Source organism: Lepisma saccharinum, chromosome 7, assembly GCF_977018435.1.
Source record: "Lepisma saccharinum chromosome 7, izLepSacc3.1, whole genome shotgun sequence".
NCBI lineage: Eukaryota > Metazoa > Arthropoda > Insecta > Zygentoma > Lepismatidae > Lepisma > Lepisma saccharinum.
The window spans coordinates 54,208,230-54,227,350 of record NC_139235.1 but is presented as its reverse complement, the minus strand read 5'-3'; the positions used below and the strand labels follow the sequence as shown (position 1 = coordinate 54,227,350).

Sequence of the window (19,121 nt, the reverse complement as noted above, 5' to 3'; positions counted from 1 at the left end):
CCTTCATCAATTTCATCATAGCATCACTAATCTTCATCGTCGCTATTTGCCAAAAGTGAAAGAATAGCAAATCTAAATAACAAACATCCAATCAAATCGAACATCTCTACCGATTTAATTCTATACGGTACCGAATTCCCACTTTATTACTGCATCTTAAGTCATTTTACAGCATCTCAATTGTTTTCCGATTCGAAAACATTTGGAATGTTGTCTTGTGCAGTTGATTGTGCATTGTTTCGTTGTTTGGATTGTTTAATTAACGTCGCATTAATTAGTTTTAGACCAATCGTGACGGGGGAAGCAAGAGCACAAAGAAAGCGAAAAAGACAAGGAAGAGACCACGGCTTTCTTTAAAGATAGCATCCCGTGAATACAACTCAAGTGACTGCAGAATATTATGAATAAAATTTATTTCGCTTTTTCCTTTTATTTCTGTTTCAGTTATTTTACTTCGCTTTTCTTCTACCACTCGCGTTACTCGTGTCGGTGAGGAAGAATTATAAACTCGTGAAATGGACGATGGTACAAAAAAATATATGCCTCTCCCACGGTTCGAAACTGTCAGTACAAAATATTGTCTTATATTTAAAATTTACGGGCAAATATGGTTTGTCAGGTAGCAATTTTCGCTTATCTCTTTCTCAAGGGGTTCCATTGCCTCTCTGATGTCGTAGTAGTAACGTCTTCGCCATGTAATGAAAGGCTTCCGAATTCAATACCAAGTAGAGAGGCTTTGGTTCGAATCCCATTTTAATCTGTAGGTCCCGTGCATGAACTAGACTTAAACAATTAACGTGTGGCATGTGGTCTGTGATGAGAACCATCATTTCAGCGAACCTTCTTGACAATGACTCTAATATCACTTGATAGAATAGTATTTCCTTACGAGTAGCTCTTGTCAAGAAACCAGTTCCTGAAATTTTCTTCTGGAGGCATCGTAGCACCCAGCTGTTTGTTGTGGCTGGGGCACGAGTCATGTGACTCATGCTATCAAAGCTCAATCCTTCCCGAGAAGTCAGAATCACCAGGCAAACTTAAGCGAATATTTTGTTATTTGGGTTGCATAAACAACAGGCTTTAAGACGTTACGAAATTCTACGTCCCGTGGCCCAGGTATTTTTTTCTCAGACTGTACTATGCTCTCTCGAAAGGGCATGTTCTGCGCCAGAAAATATGTAAGTTAAGGAGCATAAAATAATTTCCTCTAAAGATACTTGCCATCACCAAGAATATTAATATTAATTTTAAAATATGAATATACGTCATTCTGAAAGCTAAAAAGTATACTGGCTTACACATACTGGGCGACATCGTTGAACTTTACTTAATACTTCAGAATTCATACAGCACACCAAAATAATAGACACTCTTTCCCACCTAGTACAGCCAAATTAGGCATTTTTGAAGGCAAACCGGGACATGAAACGAAACTTGCTGGTGCATGTACTACTACTAAAGGTATATTTCTCACAGAAAGTCCCAAAGAATACCGTTGCGGGTTTGGGAACTATGACGTCATCAATATGGCCGCCGTCAGAATTTGTAGTGTAATCTTTAAACACGTATAACATCTCACTGAATAGAGATAAAACCTTCGTTTCTACACCAAAGGAAAGCACATCGATTGGACAATTTATCGAACAAAGTAAAGTATACGTAGTAGACACGTTGTCTGAAAGATATTAACAAAAATGGAGAAACTTAGATTTTTCATTACCTGTTTTAACGTTTTTTTTCGTAAATTACTTAATAATTATTAAGTACTATTGAACACTTTGACATTATAATTGTAGAGCGTTTCAAGAACGTTTCAGCGGTACCTATCTCTTTTCCTTACCTTTAACCATAAGGGAGTTATTTGATTTAATGTAGTGGTTATTTGCTTAACCCTAATAGTGCGGTTGAAACGTAAGGAAAGTGTAGATTATTTATTTTCTGGCGGAGAACATGCCCTTTGGAGAGAGCATAGTACATTCATTCCTGAATGTAAAACCCTCAAGACCACAAGTTTTAAAGATCTCGTTCGTCGGTAATAACGTCATCAAAATGCCGGCCATGACGAATATTTCCATTCCTGAACTCTGTTACATAATTTTCATTATTTCTCATTCATGCATCTTATTTTCATGCAAGTTGCAGTTTAAAACTCTATTATGAAAATAAGAAATTTAAAATACCCACTTTACCATATAACATTAAATATTATGGTCAATATGGCCGCCAAAATCTTGAAATAAGCATTCCACCCATATAATTAGGGTTGGAATCATTCCCTGTGTTTTGGAGGTTCCAGACTTCAACGATGGCATCAAAATTAGTGCGGACTGAGTCAATGAAATAATACTAGTTGTCGTTTGACAATCTATATAATGATTCAGAAGTCCGACATCATAGACATTGGAAATATGCGGTTTCCAGTCAAAGAGATGTCTGGAATAGTTGACCACTGTCAAATTTTACACAACTCCAGTGACCTACTTGTGGGGGAGGGGGTTAATTGTTTATACTCACATAATGCATTCACTTCAGTGCATGCAGAGTAACACATGTTGACATAGGGCATATCCAGTGGAGTAGACGATATGTTTGCAATGGCTTTTTGATCAGCAGAACACGTCTACAACCGTTTATGCTGTTAAGAGGTGATATCGTACAGAAGACAGTCAAATTACTGAAATGCAAGGATAAGGAACTCATCGTTGATTGTAAACAACTGTTCAAAAGCATTGTTGATACAATAGAAGCCAATCCATTCTTTCCAAGCTCCATTTTTACTTTACCGCTGATTGCAGAAACCTTATCGAATCCTTTGATTGAATGAAATACCAGCAGATTGGTGCGGATCTCAGATGTTAGTTGGTGTTTCCTGCTACCAAAATCAACCCAAGCCTTCTGAATATTTTCTCCTTTTGAAGAGACGTGTAGAGCCACGACAACGACATCTGTGTTCACGACGTATGCTGATGTATATAGGTGATGCACATAAAGACTGGAAAACATGGAATGCAGACACTAACCTTTATTAGTGTGGTGTTGGGTCGCCTTTGGTGGACAGTGTTGCGGCAACACGTTTTGGGAAGACGGATAGAGGTGCTGCTCAGTGGTGAAAGGAATTTGCAACAATTCCTCTTGAAGCGCACCGATGGTTTCACGACATGTTGTTGGTAGAGGGAAACGTCGCTGCACGCGATCCTCCAAAATACCCCATGAGGGCTCAATAATGTTCAGGTCCGGCGACTGGGCAGGCCATGGGAGATGTTCAACCTCACGTTCGTGCTCATCGAAACCACTCTGTGACCTGTTTAGCAGTGTGCATCGGTGCGTTATCATCCTTTAACATTGCACCACCATCCGGGAACAATATTTGCACCATAGTGCCTAGATGGTCCTCCATAGTGGCCCTATAGTCCTTTACAGTGACATGTCCCTGCAGAACGATCGGTGGTCCCACAGACTGCCACGATATTGCACCCCAAACCATCACAGATTCACCCCCATGTTTCATTCTGCGTACCATGCAGTATGGTTGGTATGCTTCGGATGGATTTCTCCACAAGTAAAGTCCTCCAGATGTGGGAAAAAAAAGTGACACGTTTATAAGTTGTCTAACTTTCACGATTTTGCGCTGCTGGCACCTCAGTCAACCCGCTTTTTGGCATTGGTGCTAGTAACTAAGGGTTTCGGTGCAACAAACCTGCCTAGGTTGCTGGCCCTTTGAAGTTCTCGATGGATCGTTTTGGTAGAAACAGGTTCAGTCAAATGTGTAATCAATTCTGCGGTGACTCTTGCAGCGGTGGTTTTACGCTTTTTGGACACAATCCTCTTCAATGCCTTGACATCCCTGTCAGACAGCGTCCGCTTCCCCCGACAATTACTCCTCCTGAACGTGGTTCGTCCTTCATTCTGGAATGCTGCCCTGACCCTTCATACTGTGACTTTTATACCCTACAAATATTCGCAGTCTCCGTTACTGATGCACCAACGAGAGGAGCACCAACAATTTGCCCTCTTTGGAACTCTGATATGTCCCTCATTCTACTGCGCGAAACCGTATATTGCAGTGCAACTACTACTGTGCCAATGTGACTTTCAGGCACACACCTATCTGCTCGAATTCACGCAACGCTGTGCATGACCGACAGGTGTCGGAAGTGAGCCTTTCAGCAACATGCTCTATAATCGCCGATGTTTCAGTTCCAATGTCCATCCACCACCTGTAGGTATTATCAGCTACATATTTCATGTAGAGAGGAAGACTAGAAGTCAAATAGCTCATGTACTCCTAGAAACTCTTTGAAATGTCTCAGAAGTTTTGTGGAAGGTGTGATTTGGACATAAATCCCTCTCTCTCAATAATAATAATAATAATAATAATAATAATAATAAATTTATTTATTAAGCGGGCGAGGTTCAGCCTATAGGCTGCTCTGCCACCTAACCCTTGTCAATGTAATGTTACATATATAGTAAACTGCATGTTGAGCAGTGAGCTACAAATAAAATAATACATATACTTGTAAGAGATACACAAAATTAAATGAATACACAAAGAGATTAACTACAAATACAAAAGACAAAATAATAAGTAATAATAAAGACAAATTTAATACATAATAATACAAATACAATTTCATGTAGTGACTTGATACCTTCAATATGTGCCGCGACTCTGCCATTGTTCCATTAACAGTATATCTTTTACATAACCCCTGAAATTTACAGGGTTCTTTATGCATGCAATGTTTGCAGGCAATGCATTACATGCTTTGGGAGCCGAAAAGGAGAAAGATGATTTGTAGGCCGTGGTAGAATGATGGGATAAATCGTAAATTTTCCGCTTGCGGGTAGCATATTCATGGATATCCATATGAGAATGCATTTTTTCGAACAGATACCTTCTGCTAATATACCGCGGACGAAACAGAGATAGTGCATTTTCCTTCTGTTTGCCATTGTAAGAACCTGATTGTTATTTAAAATCGGAAGAATATGATCGGATCTTTTTAGTTAAGAAATGTATCTGATGCAGGCATTTTGCACCATTTGTATTTCTATACTGACCTTTTGCGAGAGTTGAGGGCCGTAAACATTATCACAATAGTCAAAGAATGGGTATATTAATGCTTGGATGAGTCTTTGCTTGCATTCAACAGGGAGGAAGTCACGGAAACGGTTTAGACTTCTGAGTGTTCCGTAAGCTTTCTTACATTGCATCTTTACATGGTCTGACCAGTCCATTGTTTCGTCAAAAACCAGATCAAGATTTTTGGCAGTGTTACTCCTGACAATAGACAAATTGTTTATTTTGAGATGCATGTTAATGTTTTTCATTAACGACCTTAAATAATTAGATCCAATTATCATGAAAATCGATTTTTTCGGATTGATTTTAAGACGTTAGATTCACACCAGTTATTGACGATGTTCAAGTCTGAGTTTAGTTACCGCAGGTTATTTTCCAATGAAGCATGATGACCTGAAAAGTATAACTGGGCATCATCTGCGTAAAAATGTGAAGTTAAGAATTTTATAGCTTGCTGCAAATCTGCAGATAAAGGGTAAACAGAAGGGGGCCTAGTATCGATCCCTGTGGCACACCTGCTTTTACCATTATAGGCTGAGATACGTGAGACGGTGATTTATGCAATATGACCCTTTGACGCCTGTTAAACAGATACGATGGAAACCAGTTTAATGTTGAAGCAGAAAACTTGTAATATTTAAGTTTAGCTAATAATAAATCATGCTGCACAGTGTCAAAAGCCTTACTGAGATCCAGAAGTACTAAAATAGTGACTTGCTGTTTATCGGTGGCATAGAGAATATCATCCACTACTTGAGCAAGTACAGTGGCTGTGCTGTGTTTCTCACGGAATCCAGATTGCAGTGGGGGCAATAAATTATTTGTGTTAATATATTTCAACGTTTGTGAGTGCACTATTTTTTTTCTCCCCAGAACTTTAGATAGCGCAGGAAAAAGACTGATAGGCCTAAAGTCATTGTAAGAGGTAGTGATCTGTTCTTTCTGATGTGGTAGAATTCGTGCTTCTTTCCACATTTCAGGAAAGACGCCACTGGAAAGAGAAAAATTAATGACATTCGTTAGCGGAGGTAATACATAAGGCAAAGCAATCTTGAGCATTTTAGTGCTGATACCATCTGCTCCGGAACTATTTGAGCGTATGCTATAAATAGTTTTGTATACATCTTCTTCAGTTATTTCAGTGAAGTTAAAATATTGCTTCCCTGCGGAACAGGTTTTGTTTTCGAAATACTTTATTTGCTGAGACTTGAGTGGAAGAGGAATTTCAGATTCATTACAAATTTGACCAAAATGAACATTGACGGCATCTAGATCTTCAATAGTACTAATGAGTGAGGATGTATTATTGTGAGACATTTTATTGTTAACATTACCCAGTTGTTTCAACTCATCTCTTGTATCTTTTCGGTTTAAATTTTTCCCACCAAATTTGAAGGTAAGACAGGCTTTTTTTTCTTGCCTTATGACGGACGTGGTAAAGTTTCGGAGTTCTTTGTAATGCCGCCAGTCGCTTGGATTGTTCCAACGTTTAAACCTTCTTAGCGCGTTATATCTGATTCGCATCAGCAATTTGACATTACTGGTGATCCACGGTGTGTTTTTCTTACTTTGTTTTATCATTTTTAGAGGTGCGTGTGTGTCAAACACATTTTGTGTATTTGAGGTTAAAATCTCTGCTATATCATTAACATCATGGAGCGAATGTAACTCCAACCAATCAACATAAGTTATATCTTTTGCGAACATGTCTTCGTTGAAAGTACTAAAATTCCTACAGTATATATAGCTAATGGGAGGTGCCGGTTTCTATAAGAAGAAATCAGGGTACGTAAAGCAGTGAACTGATTTACCAATCGGAACAGTGACGTCAGTTTTGAGCAGTAATTCGATGTTGTCAACGGGTATTATGTCAAGTAGTGTTTTATTTTTTTCTGTGATTCGAGTTGGTTTTGTAACTATTTGCGTAAGTCCAAACGAATCAAAAATTGATCTTAAAAACCATGTTTCTGGTTTCTTTGGAGGTGAGATAATCACAGTTTAAATCTCCTAGCATAAAGAGATTACCCACGGGTGGATATATTTCAGATATTAACTCTTCGAGCAATGTAAGTTTTGTGTATGGAACATTAGGTGGTCTGTATACAGAACATACACCAAGCTGTTTGTTCATGTAATTCAAAATCAAAGTTAATGTTTCGATGCCTTCGGTATTTACTCTCGTCTCTATTGTACGAACAGTTAAGTTAGATTTGTGAAAAACTACAATTCCGCTACAGTTTTTGTTGGTTCTGTTTTTCGTTGCCGTTTCGTAACCCTGTAAACTAATAAGAGTGAGCGGTGTTCCGGCCTCTAACCAGCTTTCTGTAATAACAAACAAATCAGGGTCTTCCTCATTTACAATAAGTCGCAACTCGTCCATTTTCGGAACTAACAATCTTACATTAGCGAGAGAAACACGGAAAAATTACCCATTGCCTGGCCCTTCCCTCCGCAGCAGCTGGTTATTACCTCGGGAATTAACGGGAGCCGTCTTTATTTCTGGACCCTTGCAAGGAATCTAGTGAGCAAATTTAGACGTTTTCAGGGCTACCAACTATTCAATGCTAACTACTAAAGAGGAAAGGCTTACCTTGTCTACTGCAAGAAATGACAGGTCGGGCAGGTTGATATTTGCCCACGGATGTATCACGGTTACACACATTTTCTTTGCCTTTTATCAAGTCACTCTTATAGAATAAAATATTTATATATGTAAAAAGTAAATATAATAATAATAATAATAATAATAATAAACGAACACACATACACTATTGTTGTTAAATCAGTTTGAGAATAATAATAATGAAGAATAATATAATACAATATAATATAATATGAATATACGTATATCTGTGTTCTTATACGGCCACGGATTAGATATATATTTAGTTCGGGTGAATTTAGTGCTCATGTGTTTAATCTTGGGTCACTTCTTGGTGGAGGGGAGGGGGAGTTCTACGACAATAGCTGGTCCAGTTCCCTCCTGCGGGTGATGGTGTGTTTCCTGCAATTCTCCGTGCGTACAATGATCCCATCCTCGGTGTAGCAGGAGCGCCCGCCAAATCTCTCCTTAGTCACTCGCAGGATCTCTTGGCGAGTGGCCGTGAGGGACTCCGTGATGAAGTAGGACCCAGCGTCCCTTAGCATCCTTTTGGAAGAAAAAAAACAATGACGTATTTTGTACGTGGAGATTTTTACAATTTCTGTGGCGTTTTCCCTGTTGTAAAGCGTCGGCCACGGAGCGGTTCGGTTTTCCAGCCGATGACAGCGGGCAATTTCCTCGCTTCGGACGTTAAGCTTTAGAGTCTTGTTTAACACATCCAGAACTTTCTCCTCCACGTTTTCCTCTATTGTTCCTTGGACGCCGTGGATAAGTAGACACTTCCTACGCGAGTACTGTCTTATGTCGTCTAGCTTCTCTTCTTGCGCCTCCATTTTATCCAGCAGGGAGAGGAACTCTTTCCGTTGGGGCTTGAACGTCTACTCCATTCTGGCCTCCAGCTTAGTAAGTTCCATCTGCAGCTTCTGTATAGTTTCAGAGTTAGGTGGAGCACTGGCGATAATACCTCTCATTTCGCTTTCCAGTGCATCCTTGAATGACGACAGTTCACTTCTCACTTCTTTGTCGAAGGTTTTGAGACGATTGTTGAGTTCTTTCGATGGAGCTCGTGGCATCTCTAGTTGGTACGCCTGAACGAGGAGTAGCACAGCGAGGATCTCTCCGAACAGAAACTTACGCTATTTTTAAACACGTGTTTTAGAATGAATACACAGTGCTCTCACAGTTGTGTACAAGTTCACTTCACTTATAACTTTGCAACCAAAGCCCAGCAAACCCAATATCCAGCACAGAAAGTGTTTTTATCCGGAGCCGATTTCAACACGTCTAACTACCTGTCTCTAGACTCGCTGGTATCAGACCAAGATTATACCCATCAAACATCAAAGCTGTGAAACTTGTGGTCTTGAGCGTTTTACATTCAGGAATTAATGTACTATGTCCTACTCAGAGAGCATGTTTTCTGCTAGAAATGAAATAATCTATCACTTTTCCTTACGTTTCAACCGCACTAGTAGGGCTGTATATCAGCTAGCAAACAACCATTACATTAAATCAAAACTTCCTTATGGTTAAAGGTAGAGAAAAGAGCTAGGTACCGTTGTAAAGTCCTTAAAACGCTCTACAATTTGAATGTCAAAATGTTCAATAGTACTTAATAATTATTAAGTAATTTACGAAAAGAACGTTAAAGCAGGTACTGAAAAATCGAATTTTCTTCAATCTTGTTAATACGTGGGTTAAGTCATAAGTCATGTCAACTATTTTTTTTTCTCGTGAACAGTCGACAACACGAAAAATCTACACTATACGTTTGATAGTGTATGGAATGTACTTTCGAAATAAGCCACCAGATGAAGTCTGGATGCAGATGACTCTCGTAGGGAATAGGCAGAACACATGACATTGGACAATAGTGTTTTATTTTGGCAATTGACACACTAAACCGTATGAAGGCCTCCACCCACCTCGCCACTGTTTGATAGGGCATGAAATGCACACACAGGGTTTTACGTAACTCTGTATGGCATTTACGTGCATCTCTGTGTTGGAGAACTGCTATTTTAACGTACGAATTTTGCTCCTGCTTCATGACCTCCATTTTCGAACGCTGTCACATCAACTGAACTTGGGTGCGTGTTTACTACCCCACCGTTGTTTACATACACCATCTGGTGGCTTCTCTCGAAAGTATATTCCGTACACTTTCAAATGTATATCATAGATATTTCATGTTGTCTCCTGTTTGCGAGATAAAAAATAGTTGCCATGACTTATGACTTAACCCTCGTATACTTCAGACAGTGTGTCCAGTACGTATAATATACTTTGTTCGATAAATTTGGCCAATCGACTTTCTTTCATTTGGTGTAAAAACGAAGGTTTTATCTCTATTCCGTGAGAGGTTATACGTGTTTAAAGATTGCACTACAAATTTTGACGCCGGCCATATTTATGATGTCATATCTCCGAAACCCGCAACGGGATTCTTTATGACTTTCTGTGAGAAATACACCTGAATTAGTACTACATGCTCCAGCCAGTCTCGTTTCATTTTTTTCAATGTTCAGGTTAAACTCTAATTTGACTGGACTAACCCAACCATGTCTATAAAGATCGTTAGACATGATTGGAATGTGCCTCCCCAATGACACAGTGGTAATCCCGGGTTCGATACCCATTGGAGGCACATAGTAGTTTGGATTCCACTTTAAACTGTAGGTCCAGTCCCGATTAGCCTTACTGTGCATCAAGTGGGCTTAAAACAAGAATTCAATCAATAAATCAAAGGTGTTTCGAATGGAGCTATCATGGGGTTAGTACAGTGGTTCCCAAAGTGTACGCACCGTGGCACCGTGATGGCTTCCAAGGGCACCGCGAAATGTTCTAACATGTTCACTGAAATGGCACTGATTCCAATGTATGTGCTTATTTAGTACTTTTTACATGTACAAATGTTTCTGAATTTGAAATATGTGTTTATTTTTAACTTAAGGCAAGCAACCTAACCACACTAACTGAGCATTGTAAGTGTCAGATAGGTTTACATTGTGACTTGGGCGCCGCGGAAAACATTTTGAAACACTAAGGGCGCCGTGAAACGCAAAAGTTTGGCAACCCCTGGGTTAGTACATGCATATTCGTACACAACTGAAACAGCGAAGACGGGACACTTGCACTGGCTCGTCATCTTCATCATCAGTGCCATCAACATTGCAAAGATCATTGTCTTCAATAAAATCACAGTTAAATATACAGGGTGACAATTAATGAACTATATGAAATAAAACCGTCATATTTTCTGAACGGTTCGCGTGATGACGTCCAAACTGCGTGGCTGGCCACAGGGCATGATGGGAATTCGTATGCGTATGCGCACGCAACGTGTTGATGTCGGCCATTTGCAAGTGAAAATGTCCTGGAGGAGTATTTTGGGGACCACATTCTGGCTCTGGGGTACCCAGAGGCCACTGGAAGGGGACTATGTTAAGGACAAGGTGTACAGAAATAACCCCAAAACCATTGCCGAGCTGAAAACTGCCATTCAGGACGTCATCGACAGCATCGATGTTTCGACACTTCAGCTGGTCATGGAGAATTTTGCTGTTCGTCTGCCCCACATCATCGCCAGAGATGGCAGACATATCGAACATGTCATAACCTAAATCCGAATGTCTGTAGTGCAGTTTACATGTGCAATATAGTTTGTGTACTACGTGGTTTGTCACTAATTTCCGTTTTATTTAATATATTTCATTAATTGTCACCCTGTAAGTTCGCTAAATTTTCTACAGACATCCTTGGAGGAGTGGCTAACACAACGCTCTACGACGCGAAGGCTCGTGGTTCGAATCCCGGCCTGTGACTGTACCTTCATCAATTACATCATCACTAATCTTAATCTTCTGAATTAGCCAAAAGTGGCAGAAAAGCGGTGAAGTTAACCAAATCAATCAATCACTCTTGTGTCACCGTCCTCGACCATTAAACTTGCATAACAGCATTCATAACCAGGCCTCCCCGATGGCGCAGTGGTAACGTCGTCGCCTTGTAGTCAAAGGATTCCCTGTTCGATACCCTGTGGAGGCACATAGTGGTTCGTGCCTCACTTTCAACTGTAGGTCCAGGCCCGATTAGCCTTACTGTGCACAAACGGACTTCAAACACCAACTCAATCGTAGTGCACCTCTCCTCTCAGTCTCGAGTTACACTTACCTTTGTAGAAGGCAGGAAATACAAAAGAATGCGTTACTTCAGCAGAACGCATTTCTAGCTACAAGAGAGAAAAATGGAGGGAGGAGAAAGAACGTAGGAGGAGTCTAATTTTGAGAGCATTCAAGTTGAGTCTTGGACGACAGTTAGTTGGTCGGAGTTTTGGAAGACAGTCGCTTTTGAGTTTGGAAGAGTTCGGGAGAGGAGTTAAGAGACAGTTTAAGAGACTAACAAAAGTGTATGTAAGAGAGAGAACTTTGGAACTCTTATTTGATCATCTCTTCGAAAACGAGACAGGTAACATCCTTTTCTCATAAGCTAACCATGCCGATGCAGTCTTAAGGTCAATTAACCTAAAATGTGTGAGTTGCCATTCATTTAAAAGTTGTGTAGGTTAAGTTTTATCTAGGTACCTCCGCAAATGAAGGATGCAGCATAAGCGAGGGCTATGAGCAAACAGCACACCCTATTAAGATCCCTACATCGGGGGTGTTTTACGGAATCAATCCATCAAAATCATAAGCAGCACGCTGACCACGCATTGTTGACCACTGAAAACGAACCTTGTGGCATTTACCACTTCTTTGCTAGATCCCCCTAGCTGACACACATCACTGTTCCTTACGTTGCTCGCTCAGTAGAGAAATGACGTTTGCATATTAAGGATCGGCTGAGATACATTTTCCTTGTTTCTCCTTCCTTGCAGTCCGGAGTCTATGTTCACGTGCGGCCGGTAGTTCGACTGGATTTCCGGACATATTAAATAAAGAAAAGCTCCGGAATACAATGTACAGTTTAAAAATATTTTTTTTGCACTCAAAATTTATATATATAAATGGCTTATTGCAGAAAGGGACCTGAGTCACATTTTTGAGGTATCGGAGTCACAACATTTTCATCTCCTCTGTCTCTAGCAGCATACTGCAGGAGGGCGCATTGAGGGTTGCAAAATTAACTATTCATTATGCTAAAAATTTGAGACAACAACAGCACATTTCTTTCTTACACTCTCAATATTATACGATTTTTCTTGTTTTTCTCAGAATTGTGCAAAAGTGACTCAGGTCCCTTTCTGCAATAAGCCATTCATATATAAAGTGCTCCCCTGTGATTTACACCACGATATGAAGGCGTATAGGGAGTGTGGAGGGCCCCACAATCTCTTGATCACGGCCGAAGGTGGGGGTGATGTGATCAGCACCACGCCCCTGGCGGCCTTTACCGCACAGATTTTCTTCCAGGTACCCACTTTATACGACTTTGGGTGGGCGCTGGAGCCGCTTCAACAGGTGGAAGAAATTCCGGTTCCTCTCCGCCGGGAACCAAACCCGGGTCTCTCGCATGTTAGTCAGACGCCATAACGACGTTTTTGTTCACATTCCCTGAAGATGAGAGCAATGTATGCCCTCGAAACGTTGAAAGCCAACTCCAATTTAACCTGGCTGGTAATCCGAGAACACCTGTTCGAATCACGTCGCCAGGAAAGCTAAAATTCCGAATTTTTTGTTGTTTTAACAAAGGCAAGTCCCTAAGTGGAAAATTCCCCCATCACAGTTCATTCACTCATATCACTTTTTACTCAATTCACTATTTCATTTCTTTCAGAACAGAAGAACACAAACATCCATGCCCTAGCCGGGATTCGAACACGGAACCCCTGGCGCCGTAGCGTGCTACGCTGACCACTTCGCCACATGTGTCTATAACGACTGAGCTATCTTGACTTCTAAAACTGCGGGGGGGAGGGGAGGTGCCAAAACTGGGGGGGCAAGGACAGTTTACTTTCCCTTGGTCGATAAGATTTAGCATAGTGCAGGGACAAAAGTATCAAAAAGTGGGGGCATCTGCCCCCCACGCCCCCTTAATCGCCACCACTTCTACTATGTAAAACGTTTAGAATAAAGAATATAGCACTAACAAAGTGTTTTTTGTGTTTATTTGCAAATTATCCTCCAAAAATACTTATGTAATTCTACGCAACCCTCTCGAGACTGATTTTCCAATAGTGGACCAAGCGCCCTAGGCGCCAATATAAACAATGACTTAAAACGGAGAACAATTAATTGTTTTGATTGTAGATGAAGAACGCAGTGGAAACGTTTTTTTTTGGCCGAAATTAAAAAGTTGGTTCACCAAAGTTGTTTTTTTTTTTGTTTTTTTTTCAATTGGCAATTCTGGAAGAGCTCTTTCTTTCCCCGCAGATATTCATAGCAAATTCACTCCGCCCTTGCATCAATGGCTTTACGAACTTTACTCAAGATACGTCCCATTTACCAAAAGAAAAGAGGAACATCATGTCACTAATCTCTCAGCAAATACAAGGCCTGTTCACAAACAAACCGAACTCTCTATGTAAAGTTTGTATATAAATTCGTTAAAGAGAACCGACAGTGGTGGTGCCTAGCGGTGTCCTTAGTTATTAACTTGGTCAGTTTTAAAGCTCTCGCTAAACATAGAAATACCTTATATGGCTTTGAGTACATATGTGTTTAGTGCCCACGGCAACTGGAAGAGCAGCGAGTGTGTGTGAAATTGCAGAAAACTTTCAAAGAGACGTACGACATGTTACATGAAGACTATGGCGAGGAATGTTTCAGACGAACACAGTGTTACGAGTGGTACAGACGTCCATCGAGGACTACGCAAAATCTGGATATCCATCCACGTCTACCGATACCGATCATGTGTCATACGGGAAGTCATACGTGCAAACCGTCGTCTCACGTGAAATTGCTGCTGAATTGAACATCAGAATAGGCTCGTGTCACACCATTTTGATGGACAACCTGCAGATGTAAGTCCTGAATGTTTCAACACGTTAATGCACGTGCTCATTCCTCACCCATTGTCCGGGAGCTTTGGGCAAAGCAGTAGACACCTGTTGTCCTACAACCGACCTGTTGCGTGCCCAAGGGGGGGTTGGTGGGGGTTATAACCCCCCTTTGGCCCAGTATTCCTAAAAAAAGAACGTCAAATGTAGGAAAAGATGGAAAAATGAGGGATGACTACCAAAAATAGTGTACGTAACCACTCCCTTTCGAAAATCCTGGGCACGCCACTGCGACCTACTCACCTGACTTGGCGCCAGCAGGCTTTTTCATCTTACCCAAGCTGAAATGAACCCTCAAAGGTTCAGACAATAGAAGTGATCAAGGAGAATTCGCCATGAAGAATTCGCTACTAGATCTACAGGCCATTCCAAAACTCGAGTTCCAGAAGGCATTCCAGGACTGAAAGAAACCCTGCTAGCGAAGTGTGGTCGTCAGACAGATCCAAATAGCTCAATTTTGTAAAAGTTTTGAACAACCCTTGTACGAGTGTACTCGTATTACGAAGTACAATGTAAGGCAAGTTGAATACGTTCTTTGCATCAAGGATAAGTAACGAGATATCACTGATTATAATGGTCCATAAAACTACATCATCAACTGCTTACTGCAGTTCGTACTTAGATTGCATTGTCTGTTTACAACATGTAAATTACATATTCACGAAAACACATCACGTTGAAGTTCGGATTAGTTTGTTGGTCAAGACATAAAGGACTTTATTTCAGGAAACATTTCCAAACTCGAATATCCATGTTCATGACAAACGCACACGTAATTAAGTTTCATAGGCTTCTTTCAAACTCAGGGAAATTTCGCCATCCACCGTTAATAGCAGGAGTCTGTGTTTAGAATTAACCATTGGTTATTATGCCAAGACCACGCACATGTACAACCGTCATGTTCAACGTAGAGCTCTTCTTAATCTGTTGTTTCAGGCACGTCTAGAAAGTACACCGTCTACCAAGAGGCAAGTGGTTAGCAGAGCGCGCTACAACGCCAGGGGTTACTCCGGGTTCGAGTCCCGGGTAAGGCATGGGTATTTGTGTTTGTCCAGATAATGAGAAACTGAGAAACTGTAAGAATTGAAAAGTGTAAAAGTGAGAAAAAGTGTCAACGGTGAGGAATACCTCCGTGTAGGGGTATTTCTTTTTTTAAAAAAATAGTGGTAGCGTCGTCGCCTTGAAATGAAAGGGTCCCGGGTTCGATATCCGGTGGAGGCACATAGTGGTTCGGATCCCACTTTAAACTATAGGTTTTTTCTGTATCGATTAGCCTTACTGTGCATAAAGTGGACTTAAAACCTCAACTCATTTCAACTCTACACGAAATATAATTTTTACTATGCTGTATTACGTGAATTAGCCCGTGAAATAGCAAACGACTCCTCACGATTGCCAGAATACAAGAAAATTCAAGCTGTTGTTTTGAAGATGTATAATCAAAAATTACAGATATACAGCCATCGTAGTCAACTATCTGTGATTGACCCCATGGAAGAAGTAACATTATCCCAAGTGTTAAAGAAACGACAAAGAGAAACTAACAACAGAAATAGATGCAAATTCAGCCGATCTACACCAATATCACTTCAGCCACTGTTCAATTGAATTTTGTGCCCAGTCTTCTACAGAACCTCCAGATCTATCTATTCTCTACAACTATATACCGAAGATAACGAAACACTGGAGCAACCCTTTACAATGAACGAACTAGAGAAAGCGATAATGGCAGGAAAAAAGAATAAAGTGGGTGGAATTGATGGCCTTCCAATATAACTATTTCAGACCTTTTGGTCCTTGATGAAAGACTTAATGACACGATGGGTAAATGGCGTTTCTCGGCGTCAACGGATGGGACCCTCATACTTGTTAGGTGTTATGGTATTGGTACCGAAACCTGGCCGCTGTCAATCTGCACAACATTACCGGCCACTAACGTTGTTGCGTGTAGACTATAAAATTTATGCAAGCCTCCTTACTAGCCGACTGCAGCTATATACTGACAAAATAATTTGTTAACAACAACATGTATATGGAGCCAAAGGAAGAATATTTGAATTATTAAATACCTTGAGAGAAATAGTAGGCTTAAAACGAGATCAAAAGGGTACTACAATGCATTTTTATCATTAGACTTTGCAAGTGCATTCGACTCCATAAAACATGATTATCTATTTGCACTAATACGAAAAACTGGACTGAGAGACAAAATTATCGAGGCTATCTAATATCTTTATTCCTAAGCTCGAGTAAAGCTTAACATAAATGGAACGCTGACGAAACCGTTTCCTCTGCAACGGGCCCTCGGACAGGGATGTCTATTCTCACTTCTTGCCTTCTGCTTAGTGGTAACTACTATCATGAACTGGCTACAGGATGAGGTGAAAGGAATATAACTATATTCTCAAACACACCGAATACTTGCATATGCTGATGATATGACTATAACACTTAAAGATGACCACGATCTGTGCAGAGAATATTTGCAGCAACACAAGAAATAACTGGCTTGACGGTGAATTACAACGAATCGAAAATTCTACAACTAGGAAAGTACAGTATATTGTTGAGGATCCTCAGCCTACGAGAATGTAAAGAACGTGACAATATTAGGAATAGTTTTTGACACCACGATAACTGAAACCAAAGTGAAAACATATAATCAAGTAGTGACACGCATCCGACATGCAACTTTTCATGATCGGCGACGAGAATTATCTATAATAGCCAGGGTGACCTATATTAACGTCTTTCTTCTATCCAAAGTGTGGTATGTAGCGCAAGTCTTAGAACTCGCCAAACCGAAAGCTACTGAAATACGACGTATAGCAACGCAGTTCATTTGGCAAGCACATGTACTGTGGGTTGCGTATGAGACATTATATCTACCGGAAAGGACTGGAGGTCTCAACTTGATGAACGTCGAAGTCAAGGTGCAGGTACTTCTAATTCACCGAAACATGAAACTGCTATTGACTACAACGCAGAACCTGACATGGCACGTGCTGCATACTTACGTAAGAGATGCCGACCTTAGAGCCCCTGTCTTAGTGCCCAAATTACCCAATCCAAGCAGCCATCTTCAAACAACGATGGTTGAATTTACGTGTTTGCTCATAGGAAACAATTACATAGTGAAAGAATTACGGGACTATTTGGGTATCGATTGCAGTTCCAATGGGGACGTGTCATGCCAATAATCAGAGCCCTGCACCCTACTATCAAATGGTCAAACGCATGGCGCAATGTAACAGCACGACACATACCTGCACCTCTGCGCTCTATGTGGTACTTAGCAGTGCATGGCAAACAGAAAGCGTTTCGGATACAATTAGAAGGGAACGAAGTGTGCGGATACTGCAATCAAAGTGACACTTTTCAACATAGACTCAACACGTGCTCCGAAATACATGATGATTGGAATTACATCTGCCAAAGACTAGGAAAAATGTGTCGCTTTCCTGCAAACTTCAGCAGACTATGTCCTACTCCCAGAATTCACATTTTATCCAAAAACCAAATTACAGGCTGTGCAGTGGATCGTAGCTCATTATGTGTATTATGCCTTAAAGAAGAAACCAGCAAAATGTGAACAATCATTTCAGAATTATGTACAAAGTGAATACTCACAACTGAACAATTATGACAAACGGAGTTTGTATGGAAACTTTTTACAAAATGTAATAATGCAGTATTAGATTAACCCCTGGTATGAATGTTTCTATAAGAGCTGTTGATTAACGTAATACATGATGTAAACTCTTATGTAAATTCTGGACACTTTGTAAATGTAAATATTGGGCCAAGGCTCACCTACCGACTGCTGGCCTCCCTCCCACGCAGGCCACCAAGGGGGCGTGCAGATCTGCAGCCAGACTAGGGGGACGGGTGGTCGGCCCGACAGACCCCCAGCCGTTGTAGGACTTCGCGGCTGGATTACGCTCACTCACTCGGAGCTCCCCAATTTCCTCACGATGGTGGGTTGCCACAGCCCTATAAACAGGCCGAAAATTCCCGGAGACTGAACCCGGGATCGAACCTATGCTCAGATAGGTTAAACCGTTTATTGACAATCGTGAACTTTTCGTTTAATAGATAATATTTGGTTTTAAAAGACGGGAGAATATTGGTCAAATTTCCTTTCGTGCCCTTTTGAGAGAATATATGCTTCTACGATAGCAATCGCGTTCGGAAACGGTGAAAGAAAAATGACTTGGTTTTCAAAGGCAGACAAGCTTGGTAGCGTAAGCTTGCTCGCGTTCAAAGTGACTCACTCACGCTATTCAAGGCCGCTTCTTATCGCAAAACACTGTGCGTCGAATCAGAACGTCTGCACCGAGCAAGTTACAAGTGACCAGAGTTCAATTTGAAAGAGAATCTGAAGAATGATAGATTTCATCAGAGGCGGCTAGGTGGGCACTAGCTAAACATGC

The 19,121-nt window shown here is 40.8% G+C and overlaps 1 protein-coding gene across 1 annotated transcript in view; it reads right to left on the bottom strand.

Annotated features, from left to right (window-relative positions):
• LOC145989861 (zinc metalloproteinase nas-13-like) overlaps positions 1-19,121 on the bottom strand; it is a 432,531-nt gene that overhangs the window by 281,509 nt on the left and 131,901 nt on the right. The window lies entirely within an intron of this gene.